This window comes from Rhineura floridana, chromosome 5 (genome assembly GCF_030035675.1).
Source record: "Rhineura floridana isolate rRhiFlo1 chromosome 5, rRhiFlo1.hap2, whole genome shotgun sequence".
Lineage (NCBI taxonomy): Eukaryota > Metazoa > Chordata > Lepidosauria > Squamata > Rhineuridae > Rhineura > Rhineura floridana.
This window is the reverse complement of record NC_084484.1, coordinates 117,413,220-117,429,978: the sequence shown is the minus strand read 5'-3', so window position 1 is coordinate 117,429,978 and position 16,759 is coordinate 117,413,220. Positions and strand designations below refer to the sequence as shown.

Genomic DNA, 16,759 nt, shown 5'->3' with positions numbered 1-16,759 from the left:
TTGCTTTAAAAAAAAAAAAAACTTTTATCTGTAGGCTGATCTTCCAAATACTTGCTAACAGATAGTGATGTAAGACTCAGTATGGCTTTCATACTTGGAAATGTATGATATACTCACCGAGTCAAATGAACTAATTAATACATGAATAAAAGGAACTTATTTATTTATTTAATTGTTTTATTTATTTATTAGATTTATATTGTGATCTTCCTCTCAGTAGGAACTCAGGGAACCAAACAAAAGCACTAAAAAGACTCTAAAACTCTTAAAAGTCTAAAAACAGACTTTAATATATGTTACAACAAAACTTCCTTAAAAACATATTAAAACAAAACAGCTTTAAAAGTATTTATTTTTAAAAAGCTTTACAAACATATTTTTAAAAAGCTTTACAAACATATTAAAAAGCAATTCCAACACAGACACAGACGCTTAAGATGAAACTGCTTTTGTGAGACAAGTACTTTTAACAGTGACATATTGAAAAAAAAATATTGTATAAGGCAGTGTTAGGTAACATGGTGCCCCTAGATTAGGACTATAGCTCCCATCAGATCCAGTCAGCATGGCCAATGGTCAGAGATGATGGGACAGGTAGTCCAACAGCACCAAGTTGCCCATGCCTGGTATAAGGAGTGAGAGACTATGTTTGAAAATGAAATAGCTTCTGTTATACTGCTGTTGTAACCACCAGGACTGCCAAAGCAGCTTGTAGGATCAAGTTTAAAGTTTTATTGGCAGTGCTGCACTGCATCAGTTCCCCTGTTCTCAACAGACTAATGTGGCTACTCCTTAGGATGTGATTGGAATTTAGTGGTGCTAGTCATGTATGAATTAGGTCTTAGGTTGCAATTCTGTCCCATTGTTCATATAATAAATCTTACTTCCTAATAAAAATGGATTAGATTGGGCTGCATTACTCACTATGGCTCTTCATATGTTACTGTGGATCTACATGCAGTAAATGATTATTTAGGAAGTGATCCTGGGTCTTTGTGCCCTGTGCAGTACTAAGGGTAGAAGAAGAGGAACGTGGGATATAAACTGAAATAACTATTTTGTGTTATTACACTGATGCTAGAAGACTACAGATCCAGCGCTCTTTGCGCACTACCAAATTACCAGGGAGGGGGGGAATGTGTGATTACAAGGCTTTGGCCTTGATCGGGAGTTAGATCAAATAGGTATGTCACAAAAATGTTAAATTAGAAAAGATTCAAAATATACTGGACATTTCTTTTTGTTATTAAGAAATGGCCATCAGAACCAACTTGTTACTGTTGCTAAGCCTCTTTCTTGTCATAAACAGTAATGCATACGATTCCATCCTGTTACTTCAATCTAGCTGTGTACAAGATTTAAGAGAATTGTGTGATTTCTTAAGAGCTCTGCCACTTTTCTAGACCTTTCAGAAGAAGGATCTCATGCCCATGGAGAAACCTCAGCATTTGATGCATCAATTTTCCTTGTGTACATTCATAGTAATTTCTTGGATATTCCTCATTGCTGCCAGCATGATCAAAAGAAAAGAGCTTCAAGCATTTAAATTAAGGGAGGATATCCCTGCACGCTTCCTTGGGGATGGGGATAAGAGCTGTGGGGCCTCTCTCTTGGCAGTTTCAAAGTGATAGGCCTCTCATTTGAAATACATAGATTATTTTCGTGTTGTTTTTGAAGCTCATTTTGGCTGGGAGCCAAGGGCCTCCTGGAGAGTTGCCTTGTGCCTTGCAGGCTAGTCTGACCTTGGAGTAACAGATGCTAAAAGGTGTCAAGTTCTGTTACTTTCTGCATTAAATTTAAAGCAGCAGATTGTTATCCTTGCTTTTTTACTCATTTTTTTTAAGAAAAAGTAAACCGAAAATGAATAATCCTGGCTTCTCTTAAAATGATATCTAAAACAGGAATCCAGCTTCAGGGTACATTTAGCAATGTGGGGAGCCTAAACTGATCCCAGTAGAATTACAAAGTCCAGAATGAAATGGCAAAAAGAATGTGCATGTTATCACTGCATTTCTGCCACAGAGTCTATGACCCCATCATTCTAATCTGGTCTGTCCTTCCTTCTGGTCTCTTCAATACCGTCTATATTATTGCCTTGTACTCTATATTTTCTTTCATATGTTAAAAAATTAGCCCAGCTCTTGTCTCAGTAGTTGTGCTGTCTGAAAGTATATATTCTGTTCATACAGAACACCCTACCTTGAAGGTGCATGGACAGTAACAATAGCAAAAAATAACAAGAGTGTGATTTAATCTAAGTTAATTATGTTTCCCTACCCTTCCCAGAATTTAATTACATTTCCCTACCCTTTCCTGAACTTCAAAGGCCAGCCTAAACAGGTAAATTTTCTGAGAGATCCTTACATTTTGACTAGAAAATTACAAAGAGGCTTTGGCCAGCCTCCTTAAAGCCATCCAGCAGTGCAGGATGGTGCCTCTGGTTTCTTGCCCTGATCAAGTACTTCGTCTTCACAGTTGGAGAACAATGGTGCTGAAGTTGGACAGCTTTTCTAAACTTAATCCCATTTTACAATTCCCACTTTATACACCAGCCCAGCAAATTAAGCCCTTCTTGTACAATTTCAAGGCTGGTGTTAGCGGGGAATCTGATGACAGTTTAACCACCATCCAAAGTCTTGCCATTATTTTACTAGCAGAACAGAAATTAGGTCAGAGGAGCACTCTTGTATTCCTTGATCTGTTGTACAGGTTTTCTTCTTTGTTCTTATCAGTTTCCCTTCCACTGGAAGAGGTTTAGGCCACCTTTCTCAATATGGGGGTGTTTTCCAGGAATGGAGGAATGTAATGGTACTGGGACAGCTTTTGATCCCAGCTGTTTCTCAGTCCTGGCATAGTCCTAAACCACTCTCTTTGGGGCTCTTCTGATGCCAGAAAGTCAGTTGGCCAGAGCATTGGATATATTGCAGAGGGGAGGGGGTCTGATATTGCCTCTCTCTCTCTCTCTCTCTCTCTCTGTGACACTGGAGTAGGTCCAATATATCTTATGGCTTTGGGGACCCCCCCCTTAAAGTCCCATTTGCTTCAGTGAAAGACGTTGGACTGTGTGCATACAAATCAATGTGACTCTAATGCACCTGTCTTTGTCTCTATCAATATCAAAGTTTTAAATATATAATGTAAGAAGAGGGACCTTTGAATAATTTTATATAAATAATTTTATACATTCTGTGTATCTGGAAAATACTTAAGGCTCAAACAAGATGTATATATGAAAAAATGAAATGGAGTGCCTTCAAGTCGATCCCAACTTATGGCAACCCTATGAATAGAATTTTCATGGTAAGCAGTATTCAGAGGTGGTTTACCATTGCCTCCCTCTGAGGCTGAGAGTCAGTGACTGGCCCAGGGTCACCCAGTGAGCTTCGTGGCTGTGTGGAGATTCAAACCCTGGCCTCCCAGGTCGTAATCCAACACTAAACACTACACCACACTGGCTCTCAGATGTATATATAGCTGTTTATTTTTAATTTATTTTTAATTTTAGAAGCTTCCCAACAAACCTCTGAGGTAGAGTAGGCCAAGAAAGGCTTTCATAATAAACTGTACTGTGAAAATACAGTAAATAGATAATTTTCTGTTGTTTTACTTTCTTCCTTACATTTGACAGAAAGTTAATTCTCTGCAATTCTTCAGCTTATAAATGGAAGCTTTGTTAAATACAGAGCTTGGAAAAGCTACTTTTTTGAACTACAACTCCCATCAGCCCCAGCCAGCATGGCCACTGGATTGGGCTGATGGGAGTTGTAGTTCAAAAAAGCAACTTTTCCAAGCTCCGGTTAACTATGACCAGCAATTCAGTCAAAGTAATAGGATGGATAATATATGTAATTCTTTCCATGTCTAAATTGCTACTGTTATTTTTAATGCTGGTGAATTATAACAACATACATGGAACCCTTTTTCTTGAAATGAATACATATAGAAAAGTTATTTTAATGGCATGTTTTAAAAAATCCACCTCCTCCTTAGTTGACTGCCACTGGCAGATGCTAACTGTACAGTGTATCATTTATTCCATTTATTTTTAATGAGACAGATTTTTCTTCAATAAAAAACTGCAAATCATTTAAAAATGGATGTCATTGGAAACATTAAATGCATGATATCTGAACAGTGAATATACTTTAGTTTTTCAGGCACATTTTAGGCACATCATTTTGACAGCCTTTCTTCATTGCCCATATATTATGTGACATGAATGTAGTCTCACAACCAGACATTATGGGGGGGAAATAATGCTTTCTTGAAGGCTTCACGATGCCTAGCATAATTACATTGGGTGTGTGTGTAGCAGAACTCCATTCCATTTTATTGTTAATGCTGAATGCATGCCATTCAAATCCCCTTTCTTTCTGCTTGTTGGCTTTCTTTGTTTTTTTTTATGGAGAGTATGCACATTCTACCAGGTGATACCCTAATGTTCTTTTCCATATATTACATATGGCAAAGTAGAACCTTTGGAATAGCCCATACGTAAAATATATAGACCAGAGAAAACATTTATATTGTTGAGGAAATTCTTTATATGCAAACAATAAGCAAAATATATTATTTTATAAAGCTATAAAGGTTTATAAAAGTTTAGAACATTTTAATAGTTTAGTTTAACATTTAATAAGTTTAGTAGCCAGCCAGAACCCTTTTCTTCTTGGAGCTGTCTTCCCTGATGGTGCTGGCTCACAGTGAAAATGTACTTTTATGTAAAGTACTGAACATTGCCAAATTCACCAGAACATGATGCAAAAAGTGCAGTACCTATGCAATGCCTATACAATACCTGTGCAATGCCTATGCAATACTGTAATGCCTGTGTCATACTGATGTGTAACCTCCTGATTGGTAGATGCTAAAATCTTTGTTCTGAAATGTATAAAAACCCCATGGCAACCAGTGCCATGTGGCAGTCTCCACTCACTCAGGGAGACTGACCAAGCATACGCTTGTCATCCAATAAAGGCCTACCTTTTTGCTGCAAGCTCATGTCTTCAATTCCCTCAAGGAACCCCAGTCCAACGAACTACAAAATTCCCTGTCAATATGACAACTCACCAGTAATCCTTGTATATTTTCAGAACAAAAATTATACAATGTATTTCTTCAATTATTTGTTTCATCAGTCAGAACACAACCATAATGTAGCTTGTGGCATTTATTTATTTATTTATTTATTTTATTTCTCTGCCACCTTTTGGCCAAAGGCCCTCAAGGCGGCTCACAAAAAAATAAAATAAACACAAATACAAAAAAATCAGAAAAGAATACAGTGCACAAAAATTCAAACAGCCTCGGCTCTCTCTGCCCCCCCATTTGTGCTTGTGCTTGGCACAACCTGCGCAGCAGCTTCCATTTCCTCAGCTTTTCGTTTCTTTGATCTGCGTTTTCCAGAAACGAGCTCATTCAAAGCATCTCTGAGAGGTATTTGTGTACCTTCCACTTTAATGTCAACATCTGGCTTAAATTTCTGTGAGTGTGTTCGTGTGTCATTTGTTCCTGTAAGAAGGACTGTCTCCCTTTGATCCCAAGGCTTTTCTGAGACTTTAATGCTTCTGCTCAGAATTAACTGCTGTGTTTCTGGACACCAAACTCTGTAATATGCATTCTGAAATCCCAAAACAAAACCTTGCTGTGCTCTGGGCGCAAGCTTGCCCCTCCTTTTTCCCTGTGGAATGTGGATCCAGCACCTTGCCCCGAATTTTTGAATGTGTTGTATTCTAGGCTTTCTGCCAGTAAGTTTCTCATAAGGAGACATTCCAATAGCACTATGTAACACCCTGTTGTGAATGTAATTCACATAAAGAATTGCCTCTGCCCAGAAAGAATTCCCTAAACTGCAATCCAGTAGCATGGCTCTCATTGCTTCCCCAAGCACCCTATTTTTTCTCTCAGCAGTTCCATTGGAAAACGGGCTGTGTGGAGCAGTGAAATTCTGGTTTATTCCCTTACTTTCCAGAAAGTCACTCAATGCTTTACTCGTAAATTCCCCACCTTGGTCCGAGCGTATAGCCCCTACCGTGACCAAGTGTTGAGTTTCGATTCTCTTAATGAACAGTTTCAGCTTCTGCTCAGCTTCACTTTTATGCTTTAACAGAAAAACATGACAAAATCTTGAAAAACCATCTACCAGTACCATGTAGAATTTCGCACCTCCTCGTGAAGCATTTATTGGCCCTGCTAAATCAACATGTACTAGCTGGTAGGGAGCTGTTGTGGTTCTCTCAGCCTCCCGGTTTATTGGTGCAATAGTCATTTTAGCTTGATTACAAGAATCGCAATCCATTAACTGCCCACAAGCTTTTAAACGCATGTCTTCACTGTGCAAAGGGGTTTTCCTTATTGTATCAAGGTTTGCATGCCCCAGCCTTTGATGCCATTCATGGACGCAGCCCTGATGTACCTGTGCCTTAGCGTTTAACACAGCACACCCTGCTTGACTGCTCTTTATTACAAACTGTGACTCATTACGGCTTCCCTGCATGCACACTTCAGCCCCCCTCATTATAAAACATTGGTCTTTGTGGAACAAAATTGAATAATTACAACTTACCAGTTTGCTAACTGATAAAATATTATGAGCCAATTCCGGAACAAACAAACAGTCTGTCATTATGCCAAGTTTGTCAAATTTCACCAGACCACGTGCTTTTACGGATTTCCGTGATCCATCAGCAAGTAAAACAAAGTCTTGCTCATCTGTAGACGTGTAAAACAGACTCCTGTCTTTAATTAGTATATGGCTTGCTCCGCTGTCGAGCAACCAGTTCACAGGTCGTAAATCTTGAGAGTTCTGTTTACAAACAAAGTTTACACTGCCCTGCTTCAAGCCTCCGTCCCTGGAGTTTCGCTTGACTGGACAATCGCGCTGGAGATGTCGTCGATCTCCGCAAACAAAACAAGCCTTCAGCCTCTGTTGCTGCTCCTGTTTATTATCCTTCGGCACGGCATGTTTCACCTCTTGCTTCCTGACAGCCTCCATCGACTCGGCTCTTTGCACCTCCTGTCTCCGCTGCCATTGTTGGGTCAATTTTTCCTCAATAAACACAACGTTCAAACCTCCGTCAGGCATGGCTTCGAAAGCCATGACCATATTATTCCAAGTCCCATCAAGTGAAGCCAGGATCAGATAGGTCTTCTGAAGTTCAGAGTGTTCGACGCCTCGGTCTGTCAACTCAGCAAACAGGCGTCTGAATTCCGTGAGATGCTCACTCATGTCGCACTCACCCGTGAAGCGCATTTGATAAAGCGTGCCAAACACAATCTAGATCCCGCGGTCTGTTGCACATGAATGCCTTCCAACCGGTCCCACATCTCCTTGGCGTTTGTAACATCTCTCACGTGTAGCAGTTGAGAGTCAGATAGAGCCAGAAGTATAAAAGCCTGCGCCTTCTGATCTCTACGCGTCCAAGCCGCAGTCAGCACCGCCGGAGTGGGTCCATCTATTGTGTCCCATAAATCCTCTTTTATCAGCAAAGCCCTCATCCTCGGCTTCCAGCTGCCAAAATTCTTTTCATTAAGTCGTTCCATCGGCAAGCCTCCCCCAGACAGGTTTACAGCCATGTTGCTCATCTCCGTCTGGTTCAATCAATCAAGCTGCCTTCTCTGGAACTCCGTCTGCCGTTCAGACCAGCAACTTACTCCGGTGTAATGCGCTGTGGAGCGTAACCATCCTCTGCTACCACTGTTGGCTTGTGTGCATTGTTGTGTGAAACAGCATACATTACGTTGGAGTTAAGTTGAGCAAGAAACTTCTTCAGAGCATGTTAAGAGTCTTTACTGAAAGACATTAAGGCCAGAGGCTTAAGAGTAAATACATGTAGAGATTCTTCAGTCACCCCCCTTCTGGTACATCTCTCTCCATAGATAAACACAAAAGACAGCCTCTCAGCTCAGAGGCATAATTCAGAAGAAAAAAAACTCATGGACTCTGTTACAACTTTCCCAGCTGATCTCCCGTTACCATGACAACCTGTCTGACCTTCAAGTCTGCTCTCTCAGGCCAGACATGGCAGATAAGACTGCTTCTCAAAACACATGCTTGTAACTTTCCAGACCTGATGAAAATATCCTTAGGCAGTACGGCCTAATGCCAACAATATTAACATTGTTTAAAAAACAAGGTTCTTTACAGGCCTGGAGATAATCTGTCCTTAAAATATAGCACTGCCACTCCAAGAATTTTAGTCCTCAAACACTGAGCAGCTGTTGTAAGTGATTTGCTCACCAACACCATCGGATTCTTGCCCGAAATCATCGTCCATAGACTTGAAGTAGAACTTGTAGTTGGGCCGGTTGAGGAGCGCCTTGAAGTCACCCAGCATCACCCGCTTGGCTGGGATGAGCAGCTTCACCAGGTACAGCGTCTTCTGGTTGTCCAGATGGTAGATGATCTTGGTCTCCACCGCTGCCATGGCCGCCACCGCTCCTCGTGGAGAACTCCTCAGGCAGAAGGCTCCAGGTGCCTCCGGGCGAGCCCCAGTCTGTTAGTACAGAAGCGGCCCATCCCGCTGGCAGTGGTGGTGGCAACAAAGGCAGGCAAGCTGCCTGCCTGCCTGCTTGCCTACCCACCTTGCTTTCTTTCCTCGCTCGGTTCGGCAGCCTCTCAAGCCAGGGGGGCGGCTCCTGCGGGCCAGGCAGGCCTTGTACTACCCCGTCTCTCACCCACCTTGTTCTCTGGCCAGGTGTCGGCGTCACTGGCCAGGTCTCAGCGCTTGTTGTTGGCATCTATGTGGCCTTTGGTCAGAAGACTGGGATAAGCTTTCCCCATTTCGCGCAAAGCAGCTACCGAGGCGGCATTTTTAGAACAGCTTTATGTGCTAGCAACCCCAACAGTGTAAAAGTTTATTTCAACATACCTTCAGAGGTCATATTTTGGTATATAAGCCAAATTTCCCAATGTTAAAAAAGGCATACAGAGCTTCATAAGAACACAAGAACATAAGAAGAGCCTGCTGGATCAGGCCAGTGGCCCATCTAGTCCAGCATCCTGTTCTCACAGTGGCCAACCAGGTGCCTGGGGGAAGCCTGCAAGCAGGACCCGAGTGCAAGAACACTCTCCCCTCCTGAGGCTTCTGGCAACTGGTTTTCAAAAGCATGCTGCCTCTGACTAGGGTGGCAGAGCACAGCCATCATGGCTAGTAGCCATTGATAGCCCTGTGCTCCATGAATTTGTCTAATCTTCTTTTAAAGCCGTCCAAGCTGGTGGCCATTACTGCATCTTGTGGGAGCAAATTCCATAGTTTAACTATGCGCTGAGTAAAGAAGTACTTCCTTTTGTCTGTCCTGAATCTTCCAACATTCAGCTTCTTTGAATGTATGTAGCTTCAATATTAATATCAAATGTGTGTGTGTAAAGTTATGAGGATGGGCAAAGGAGAGTATAGTATGAAATTCAGAAAGGTTTGATGCCCCAGAAAATAGAGCAATATGTCCTTTAATTGAACAGCCTAGTACAGTACATTAAACAGACAGGGTGGGAGACGTCTTATAGGGGGAACACCTGAATACTTGTGGGAGAACACCTGCACAATTAAAGATGGTGTCAATCATTTATTGGATAGTTACATGATTTTCTATAGGCTAAGAATTAAGTTCTCTCAGCTATGCAGTTGTAGTGTTGATTCAGCTTGTATATGATTAACAGTATATATCCAGTGCTCATTCAGTGTAGGAAACAGTAGCAGCTGAAGAGCTCTGGAAAATTACAATGCCTGTTCTTTACAGAGAATAATTTGCACTGGTTATAATATGAACAAAGTTTTAAGACAGAAAGATTATTCCCAAGCACAGCCTCAGGACTAGGCTACAGCTACATCATCGGTTTAGAGAGGGGTCTACAGATAGAATAGGAGTTCTAGTTTACTGTAACATTATGGATATAGGGGCACACAATCAGTTACACACAAATGCGTGCAACAATAGCTTGACATCCCTTTCCATCTCATAAGAATACATTTAGGAAGAGAGAAGATTAGGAGCAGAGAAGCAATAGAAGGAAGGAAGCACACAGTCTTTCCCCCACCTGCCAATTCTCCACTCCAAATTACCTCATTTCAAGGTGCTCCCCCATTCCCCCTGCTGGTATTTTAAACCATGTGGTGTCCTTGCAGACACATCACTGAAATTCTTGGGAAGGTAATGATGCTCTACTCCCATTTGCCCTCTCTCAAAGCAGCTTTTCAATATAATGCTGGACACGCTGCCATTTCAGGTGTTTATGGAAGGCTACTTTCACACTGCACTTTATTCAGTTATTCTGACAATTTCTTACCTAGTAATCTGCACATTATATTTGATCTTTCACATGATGCATAAGCTAGCTCCAGAATTCTAGTGGAACGTAGTGGAAGTTTAGCATCATTTCCGTGATAAATGATACCAGAAATAATCCATTAGCAAGGCTAGGAACCAAGAAGATTGCAGGAGTTTTTCGCTAGCTGCAGCCGCTCATGTGACAGGCATCCCAGCGTGCAGTGTATTCCTGCCCTTTAGTCGCACTTTTTTTTTTCCTGATGAATGTTGTACTGGTATTCTGGCATCGGTGCAGAGAGCAGCAGCATTTCCCATACATCACCTGTCTTGATACAACTAAAACAATTTAAAAAGTCAGATCCTAAAAGGAGAAGGCTTGCATGGTAACGGGACAAGATCTTAGACTTCCTACACAGTGGGGAACAGTGTGCATGGCTGAGGGACGAAAACAAACCCTGTGAAAAACAGTTGTATGAAATGCCAGTATATCACCTGAAAAAGCTGTGCTGTTCCTTAACACAACAGGTACTGCAATGTGAAAGGGATTTTAGAAATCGGGACAGAAGTGCTACGTTTTTAACCCATTAAACCAATGATTCTCAGATGGTGCGCCCAGGCACACTGGTGCGCCCTAAGAGGTGGCTAGGTGTGCCTCAAATATTATGAAAGTATATTTTAAAAATGAGAAGAAACCCATTTGTATAGGTTAAGTAATAGTTTTCTATAGTTTGTTATTTTTATTCATAGTTTAAAATATACTAATATATTTTTAATTTTGTACAAGAAGTGCGCCAGAAAATTTTTATATGTTTTACAGTACGCCGTGAACCAAAAAAGTTTGAGAACCACTGCATTAAACTAACGCAACCAGACCCATGTGCAATTCAATATAAACAAGTGTAAAATTATGCATATTGGAGCAAAAAATCTTCATTTCACATATACGCTCATGGGGTCTGAACTGGCGGTGACCGACCAGGAGAGAGACCTCGGGGTTGTAGTGGACAGCACGATGAAAATGTCGACCCAGTGTGCGGCAGCTGTGAAAAAGGCAAATTCCATGCTAGCGATAATTAGGAAAGGTATTGAAAATAAAACAGCCGATATCATAATGCCGTTGTATAAATCTATGGTGCGGCCACATTTGGAATACTGTGTACAGTTCTGGTCGCCTCATCTCAAAAAGGATATTATAGAGTTGGAAAAGGTTCAGAAGAGGGCAACCAGAATGATCAAGGGGATGGAGCGACTCCCTTACGAGGAAAGGTTGCAGCATTTGGGGCTTTTTAGTTTAGAGAAAAGACGGGTCAGAGGAGACATGATAGAAGTGTATAAAATTATGCATGGCATTGAGGAAGTGGATAGAGAAAAGTTCTTCTCCCTCTCTCATAATACTAGAACTCGTGGACATTCAAAGAAGCTGAATGTTGGAAGATTCAGCACAGACAAAAGGAAGTACTTCTTTACTCAGAGCATAGTTAAACTATGGAATTTGCTCCCACAAGATGCAGTAATGGCCACCAGCTTGGACGGCTTTAAAAGAAGATTAGACAAATTCATAGAGGACTGGGCTATCAATGGCTACTAGCCATGATGGCTGTGCTCTGCCACCCTAGTCAGAGGCAGCATGCTTCTGAAAACCAGTTGCCGGAAGCCTCAGGAGGGGAGAGTGTTCTTGCACTCGGGTCCTGCTTGCGGGCTTCCCCCAGGCACCTGGTTGGCCACTGTGAGAACAGGATGCTGGACTAGATGGGCCACTGGCCTGATCCAGCAGGCTCTTCTTATGTTCTTATGTGTGAAAGCAGCCTAAAACATATAGCTTGGCCTTCAGAGACGTGATCTTGAAAATTCGGTTCACTTGATGCCAATGTTATTTTACAGATAGATAATTTTGTTTACTATAGTATATGGGTTATAAAATACTATATGGCTATTTATAAAGCCTGCAGTGTTAATGTAGTCACCCAGTTGCAAGTTAAACTATTGGAACATCATTAAATATTCAATGGCATTTCAACTGAAAGTCTTGAAAATTCCTAAGTGCAAACTTATTGTTATAATGTGAATCGACCTACTAAATGTCTCCATTGATATTACTTGAACTTCAGATCCATTGATTGCAACAGGAAGCCTTTTGTGTACTGCCTGGATTTGATTGTATACAAGATTTACTGTGCAATCCTATGCATATTTACTTAAAAGTAAATCCTGCTGTGTTCAATAAAGCTTGCTCCCAAGTAAATTGCATAGGATTGTAGCTCCCAATACATTATTTTTCATACTGCTGCCTGGCAGAATCTCTTGCATTTTGTAATCTGCCACAGGAGTGACCAAACTGCATAATGCATACTAAGTATTTTAATATGAACAAAGTACCACAGAAAACTCTAGGGGTACCTAGATCACTAAACCTCTTGTATGATGCTAAATAGCCCAGACTCATTTACTCTATGCCACAGACACAAAGGATCAAACATCTGGAGTTTATTGTCTTCCTACTAACATGTACTGGTTCAATCTCTTACTCAGAAAATCTGGAACTATACTATCTGTCTGCATGCCTAAAAGGACAAGTGTTTGCCTATTCACATGCCTGCACAGCTATGTAAAAATCAAACTTAAAAAAAAAACTAATACAACACTAAAAATAGTAACATGCAATTCAAACTGGATACTTCGTGAAATAAAACAATGGCAATGTACTCTGTTAACAATTAACCCATGAGCTGAGGATGCTTCACCGAAAGGCTAGATGTCAAGGAGGAAAATACTATACTTCTCTCATTTCTGTTGTCTGTAGTTCTTGGGTTGTAGTGGCCCATCAAATGTCTCATTCCCCTCACCCCTGAGCAGAGCCTGGAAAAGTTACTTTTTAGAACTACAACTCCCATCAGCCTAGGGTTGCCAGGTCAGAAGCATCGCAAAACCTGAGATTTTAGGGGCGGGCCCAAGTGATGTCATGGGGTGGGCCCGAGTGATGTCATGGGGCAGGCCCAAATGATGTCATTAAGCATGATACATTAAGCATCAATCACAGTTGCTTGGAGCATACAATTAAAAAAAATCTGACTGGAAATTAAGCTAGACATCTTAGCTAAAAGATGGAGCCTGGGTAGGAAACATTTAATCTAGCCTACTTGCTTTCGGCAAGAAGGGTTTAAGTGCCTTCAGGCCAGGCCAGTCACCAGAAGGTCACTGTAGGAAGAAAGGAGCCTAGTGTTGTGGAGATGTTAGATGGGAGCATTCGGGAGTAAAGATGGATGCCCCTGAAGGCTGCAATTCTAAACACACTTACTAAGGGACTAAGCCCCCATAGAACTCAACAGGACTGACTTCTGAGTAGATATAGTTTGGATTGTGCTGTTGGTAAAGCTTGACTAGGGATCCTCTGCAAAGACACCCCTATCCAAGCAGGGTTGGCAACCGTCTGCCTGGAATGCCCTACCCTTATCTTTTAATTTGGCTGCTCCAAACTTCTTTACAGATTTGACCCTTCACTTCAGAAAGAGGTCCGAGAAATGAGTAAGAGTAAGAAGATTCTCTACCCTTTCTGTCTGCATAGCTCTAGGCCAGGCGGGACGCAGTGGCATCTCAGAGAGGACAACCTCCCCTTTCATGGGGTGTATGATTTGTCCTCTCCCAGAGCAGATTTTGGGGTGTGCACCCCCAATTATTTTTTTTCCTGTATGTCTTTTTCTGCTTTGATTTTGTAAAGATGCCCTCTTCTGTGCCCTGCACCCAGCAGGAGCTCTGGGTCAGGTGGGACGCAGTGGCATCTCATAGAGGACACCCTCCCCTTTCCTGGGGTATATGATTTGTCCTGGCCCAGAGCACATTTCGGGGTGGGTACCCCCAGTTACTTATTTTTTTCTATGTGTTTTTGTCCATTTTGATTTTGCATTGATGCACCCGTGCGTGCCCGGTGCCCAGCAGAAGCTCTGGGCCAGACGGGATGCACTGGCATCTTGTAGAGGACATCCTCCCCTTTCCTGGGGTATATGATTTGTGCTGGCCCAGAGCAGATTTTGGGGTGGGTACCCCCAGTTACTTATTTTTCCTGTATGTTTTGGTCTGCTTTGATTTTGCATAGATACCCTCCTCCATGCCCTGTGCCCAGCAGAAGCTCTGGGCCAGGTGGGACACAGTGGCATCTCATAGAGGATACCCTCCCCTTTCCTGGGGTATATGATTTGTCCTGTCCCAGAGCAGAGGTTGGGGTAGGCACCCCCAGTTACTTATTTTTTATGATTTTATGACATCATTATGTATTTATGATAATATCAGAAGCCTGATGATTTTGATTGCATGTATTGTTATTCTTGATGGGGAGAGTCCCCTGATCACAGTGATATATCATACAGGGTACCCCAATGTATATTCTGGGGTTCAGAGACATGTTAAGTTTGGTTTGGAGTTGCTGTAGTTGTCAACTCTTCTTTTTTAGTGTTTTGAATTTTCAAGCAAATAAGGAACGGAGAACTAGGAACCAACTTCAGCATCGTATCAGTTAAATAGATTAAACAGTCGCGGGGGGCAGCTGATGTTTTGGTATATCTCAGGAACCAGACCACCTAGAAACTTTTTTTTTTAATTGAAGCTGAGAATCTGGAGATTAAGGGGTGCTAGCTGGAGAGCCCCCCAAAAACCGGAGACTCTGGCTGAAAACCGGAGATCTGGTAACTCTACATGAGCCCCAGCCAGCATGGCCACTGGATTGGGCTGATGGGAGCTGTAGTTCAAAAAAGTAACTTTTCCAAGCGCTGCCCCTGAGGCAACTCCAGTTTACAAGCATTGCATCTGTAAGGCAGTATCGGGTCTGGCACATGCATGTCTATCTTTAAAAGGATGGCATGCCAGAGATATCACTACAAAATATTATTTTTGACTGGTAACTAAAGCAATGCTATAAGTGTTTCCTAATTATTTGACCTTAATATCTTTCCTGAGCCATTATTACATTTTCTAAATCTCTTGAATTAAACATATGAGTGAGCTCCACCCAGCTATGCTCATTATATAAATTCCTGTCCCTTTCTATCACTTAATGGATAACATTTGTGGGAGGGCATCTGTTTTGTGAAAGCTTGCACTTCAGCACTCTTGAATGATTTGCTTGGGTCCCTTGCCCCATTCAGCCTCTTTGTTCCTTTCAAACTATGGTTCCAATTTGCTTCCCCTCTGCTATTGTTTTTATAAGGCATAATTTGACTTCACTTTTGGTTTATTTTGCAGATCTTTAAACTGTTTCCCATCTGGAAGCTACCAAAGCAGTGTACAAAAGACAAAAGATAAAGCTACAGGCTCCATAAACTAAATAAAATAAAATAAAACCATTTCTGCAGTCGTACAGAAATCCATAAAATGATTTAGGGTCACACTTTAGGGAAAGTGTTTTTAAACAAAAAAAAATCTGTAGTTGCCACTTAAATATCAAGATGCTGGGTGTTTGTCTAATTTCACTTGATAAAGGCCCAATTTCTAGTAGAAAGTAAGAACACCTCTGGGGCATGTGGGACTCTCAGCAGTGTCCCACCTGAGGAGTGCTGTTGCTGGGCAGGGATATATGGAATGAAGCAATCCCTTAGGTTTCCTGGTCTTTCAAGTTGTTTAGGACTTTGAATGCTAAACCTTGGGCTATGCACAGTAGCATTTTGAAGCCAGTTCAGCTCCTTCAGCAACAGTGTTTGTAGCAGCTTTCACATTCTGAAATCTGCCCCAGATGACACCAACCAACTTATGGGTGCTGTCAGAGCCACAAAACCTTTTATTCCCTTCAGAAAGGTCTCGGTGAGTTCCTAGTTCCTAGTATAGAGCGTTGAAACCAGGGTTGCCAGGTGTTCGGTTTTCACCTGCAGACTCTGGATTTTTGGGTTCCTCTCCAGGTTTCCTGGTGAGTCACCTTAATTTCTGGACTCTCAGCTTCATTTCCAGACCTATAGGAAAAGATTATTACCCTTCCCCAGCTTATTAACATCTACATTTATTTTTTCCAGAATGTGGAATAAGGTGGAGAGATATTAAATGAACTAGGACATGGGAGACCAGGTTTAAAATCAGCCATGAAACTCACTGTGTGATCTTGTTCCTCACCCTAACCTACCTCACAGGGTTGTTGTGAGCATAACATAGGGAAAAGGAGACCAGTGAATGCCACCTGAAGGTCCTTGGAGGAAGGGTGAAATGGATATAAATGTTGTACTGATCAATAAAATATAATCAAAATAAAATGTTTCTTCCCAGCCTGCCTGCCCCCAATTTTGAACTGGGGGAAGGGGCAGGTTTGGAATCATGAAAAAAAATGATTTAGGTGACTTGCTACTGGGCCAGACCTCTTACATCGCAGGGCTGTGTCACTCCCCCTCATTTCTGTGCCCATTCACCTTTCCCCTTCCTTTTCTGGTAAAGCTGAGGTTTGTTGCTTTTGCAATGGAGGACAATTATATATATGGATAAATGCGAAGGGAAGAGGCATTTGATGGAAAACACAGTACAT

At 41.8% G+C, this 16,759-nt stretch overlaps 1 protein-coding gene across 8 annotated transcripts in view; it reads left to right on the top strand.

Annotated features, from left to right (window-relative positions):
* The window catches only part of ROBO1 (roundabout guidance receptor 1), a 1,232,929-nt gene that overhangs the window by 687,849 nt on the left and 528,321 nt on the right, over positions 1-16,759 (top strand). The window lies entirely within an intron of this gene.